At 36.1% G+C, this 4,542-nt stretch overlaps 1 long non-coding RNA gene across 3 annotated transcripts; it reads right to left on the bottom strand.

Annotated features, from left to right (window-relative positions):
* Positions 1 to 3,182: 3,182 nt before the first annotated feature.
* On the bottom strand, positions 3,183 to 4,088 carry LOC26530394 (uncharacterized). 3 transcript variants are annotated; one of them, XR_001449776.3, is made up of 2 exons: positions 3,413 to 4,088; positions 3,183 to 3,325 (listed from the first exon to the last, which is right to left on the bottom strand). It is a non-coding gene; the product is annotated as an uncharacterized lncRNA (long non-coding RNA). The 3 variants fall into 3 exon arrangements; XR_011416189.1 differs by having other exon boundaries at positions 3,403 to 4,088; XR_004304945.2 differs by having other exon boundaries at positions 3,389 to 4,088.
* Positions 4,089 to 4,542: the final 454 nt, after the last annotated feature.

The raw sequence follows: 4,542 nt of genomic DNA on the forward strand, positions 1-4,542 counted from the left end.
GCTTAGACTATTCTGTTTGATACACAAAAATGTTAGTATAAATGTAAGTTAATGTGGCCATTAATAATAATGCTTATTATCCTCTGGGTTCTGCAGCCTTAATCAATTAATTGTAACTTAATATACTGAATGGTTTTATGGCTAAATGTGAACAACGCTGATGGAACTCGATTCCAATCCAGCGCAAATTACCATCTAACCCTTCACCTCTGTCCCCAGTCTAGGTAACGAATGCCAACGAGCCACAGCTCGTGTTACTCTTGCGTAATCTTATTCTATCTGCTGCAGGTGCAAACGACACGGGCATCATCCACATTGATATCATGGGAGATTTGCCCAAAGTTAGACATTAAAATAACTTGAATAAAGTTATATATTGTGGCTGCAAATCCCAAAGAAATTTATGGGGGTCCCTTACAAGGTACAAGGCATACGTTAATGCCTTAATATTTTCGAATAATGCTAAAATAAATCGATGTTTAAATACATGAATATACATCAATATATATATATACATTTAGTTCTAGTTTAGGTGACCTTTCCATTTATAAAAATTTACTTCATTGGCTCGATGTCCGAGGTTTGAATCAAACTGTGAATAATTAAAATTATTATTTTTTAAATATAAGTATTTTGTGTCCGCTCCATTTCAATATTTTATATATAAATATCAAATGTTTAGCTCCTACAGTAGACCTTTAAACCCATTTTCAATTGGTACACGGCATAAGAAAAATTAGTTTATATATTATATTATATATATACATATATATATATATAATATATATAAATATAAATAAAACTGATTTTAGGCCTTAAGCAGCGTGAAATTCAGCAAAGTGTACGAAATTTGACAAAACATATTTTGAGTGCCCCATTTTAAGGTACCTGTCATTTTTTGGCATCAAAATCAAGTCAACCCATTTGGAATCAACTGCAGAGCGCAGTTTGCTGCTGGTGCTATCAAATGTTGCACTCTGGGGGGCGCTCCGGGTTCTCAGCCCAGCTCCGGAGCAGGAAGCAGAAAGAGATTCCTGGCAACGACCACCCGCTGTCTATCCAGCTGTCAATATCAGAGGACGACAGGATCAACAACAACAAGAAGATGAAGCCATCAAGCAGTACACAAATATTTTATGGAAATAATAATTTAAAGCAACTTTGAGGTACGAGACACGATTTCAGCTTCAGTTTCAGGTTCAGGTTGGAGCAATCCAATTAAGCCAGTCGATCAAGGTGTGGGTTAGTTATATTTTTAAACCCAGGCAATCGGTGTGTATACACACACGTGCACACACACACACACACATATGGGTATAAAAATCGATAGATTGTAGGCATAACGAGCAGGCGAAGGCGTTTTTTACCTTGGCCACATCAACTCAGCCCAGTTCCAAGACCCAAGGCCCAAGGCAGTTCCACAACGTGATATTTTACAAGTGTTGCTTTTGTTGTTGTTGTTGTTGTTCCTTGTTGTTGTTGTTGTTTTTACTGGTGGTGGTTGTGCTCTGCTTCTGGCAGGGGGCGTGGGGTTTGGGCACTTTGTGGGGGTTGGTCGGGTAGTCTGTTTTACGGTTCGCCAACGTTCGAACAGATGCCCCGAACCCGTCCATCTAATTACGAAAAGGCGTACTTGCCCGAAAATAATTTAGTGAAGGGAGTATTGGCTAGCTCATGGGATATGCAGTTAATACGGAACATACAATAAATAAAGCGTCTGTGAAGCGATCTTTAAATTAGATCACGACCAAGAGCTAATAGAATCTAGTTAACTGAGCTAGAGACTTGAAATTAATAATCTTTGGCTAGAGACTTAAAATTATAATATTTAATATTCTTTAAAAATAGTAATTATAAATATCTATAGAGATTGTAGATGTCTGCTAAATTGTTTTAGAAATTGTAATCTTTCTATAATCTATAATTTATCCAGAAAGGTTTCAACTAGGAGCTTATATGACTTGGAGATGCCCGCTTTGACATGTTTTTTTTTTCTCAAATAAATATTCTCAATAAGATCGGACCATAAGCTCCGAGCGAAAATTAATCTGTGGCAAAGGAAAGAAACAGCACAGTCAGGAAGAAGGCGAGGGCCGGAGAGCATCACCAGGTCAGTCTCTATTTTTTTCAGTTAAATTATATGAGTAAAGTGTATATTAGCTTCGACTCGGCTTTGTCTGTCCGCTGTGGCTGCCAACTGCCATGAAATAAATTCATAATTGAAAATAAACATTGTGGAATGAAAATTAGACTTATATCGTATTTGTATACGTATTCGCCCAAATGTTCTTTTGTTCATATTTGATATCCAAGAATTGTCGAGGCAGACAGACTTAAGCTTCGCGCTTATGCCCTGACAGTTTTATTGCTAAACTCATCCTTGGCTTGATTTTATAAAAACTGTCACATTTCTCACATTAAAATATTTAAAATATAAGCACGAATGTATCTGCGCGTCGCTCATCAAATGTCATCTCATTTGGTTAATTGAAGTACAGAATCTTGAGAGCCAAATAATTAGCGGCGAATTAAAATTGAATTAAATTTAAGTGCTGTGCAAATCGATCGGCAAGGCTAGAAGAGACAGAGGTATTTCTATTTATACTAAAAAAAAAGTAAATTCAATTCTGTACGCGACTTTTCTAGATATGTAAAGTTTTTAATTTGATGTTAAGCTCATTTAGAAATTTGTATGGTCTTAAAATGCTGTTAAGCCTTTAACATGATGTTCAGCTTTTAACATTATGTAAAATACAAATATCGAGCACAAGAGACAGAAGTAGAAGACATTTTTCATCCTATGACAATTTCTTTACTAAGAAAAAATAATTTAGTTTAAATTATTTTTTAAAAATGATAATTTTTTAACAATATGTAAAAAAAGAGCCAAAATTAGAAGTCATTTTTTACCTTATGACGATTTCTTCATTTGGGAATAATATTGTTTTCCTTGCACTTCGTAAAGGCTTTAATAAAGATAACATTTTAAGTACAGAGCGCAATGCGGAGTTCTCTTCGCATTTTATTTCTAATATAATCTAGAACGTATTTCCTTTGAGTGTGAAACCTGTGCCTGCCTCCTGTATTTTACAGCTTCGAGTTCGAGTTATATATAGCTCGCTTTTGGTCTTTTGTGGGCAGTTGTTGTTGTTGTTGTTGTTTGGTTGCGTGTCTTGTGCACATTTTGTGTGTTGTTTTTTTTTTCTGTGGCTGCTTTTGGCAATGCTGCGTCCCACGCCCACGCGTCTTGGCCGCGGGCAAAATAACCTTGTTTCCAACCACTTTCCGAGCCGAGTGCGACGACGTCTGTGCCATATAAGTTTGCCTTTATGTACGGTTATGTATAAAGTTGAGCTTTGTGCTTTATATTTAAACAACACACGCACACCTGCTGAGGCACACCTTGATTTACCTTGCGCCCAGCGGGGGGCAGGCGTGGCAGTTGCTCCTCCGCCTACTTCTCCTTCTCCGTCCTGCGGGCCTTATCGATCGTCTGTGGAACGAACTGCACATTGCAAGTTTTTCCTATATTTTCCACATTTTCACAGGGAAATAGTTTTGGCTGGATTCCGCACACGTAATTGCTTTTACGTGGCCAAAATTTGAAGTTGCGCTCTGATTGTGGACTTATGTATTTTAATGGAGCTCCACTTTTAAGCACAATTCTGGGGAAAGTCTCTCGCGAACTTAACTCATTGCTGGCTCAACTTGTGCTGGGCGGATTTCCAAGTAATTGTTATTTGCATAACTAATATGAAATACAAGTCGCGCATTCGATATGCACCAGGGCCAAATGGCCCGCCTTACCCTTGGCTGGACTTTTATTGGAGTTGTGACCAGTTTATGAATAAAATATAATAATCGTATAATGGGGCACAATTCATTCCGTTTTCTTCTACAAATGTCCATTACATTTTGTTCTAAGCCTAAGTGATTCTTTAATAAGTAATTCGTTATTGAATCAAGTGAAAAATGTGTAATACCAAGTGTGCGCAATCAAAAAAAGGCCAAGCTTACGGCTCAAGGAAAAACTTTTTTTCACTTAGTTAATATGTTTTATTTTGCCTTCTGATTTCTGCACAGGAGAATAAATGGGGGATCTAGGTATAGTTACAAGTATTTAACTCGAACGTCTCGTCTTTCTTTTTGACTGCCCGTTTTCTTGAAAATATTGTAATTCATATATATTACAATAGAAAAGTTGCGGGCTATATTAATTTTTGTGTTTGTTTCTTAATGCATTATTTATTTAATGATTAATATACATATTTATTTTTTTTATTTATTTTCCAATATCATCTCCGATCGGCCAGCTAATCCCCTCCCAAAATTGGCATTTCATATATGCTTAGATATATGCCATGATTGGGGCCCAAGTTACATAAGATTTTGACTACAACGATTTTTTAAATGAACAAAAATATAGTTCGGTTCGAGTCTTCTTTAATTTTTGGCATACGATTTTATTTTATTTATTTTATTTTTTAAGAAGTAAATAAAGTAAGTATAATAAGAATTTGCATGCATCAAAAAAGCGTACAA

Source organism: Drosophila virilis, chromosome 2 (assembly GCF_030788295.1).
Source record: "Drosophila virilis strain 15010-1051.87 chromosome 2, Dvir_AGI_RSII-ME, whole genome shotgun sequence".
In the NCBI taxonomy this organism is placed as follows: domain Eukaryota; kingdom Metazoa; phylum Arthropoda; class Insecta; order Diptera; family Drosophilidae; genus Drosophila; species Drosophila virilis.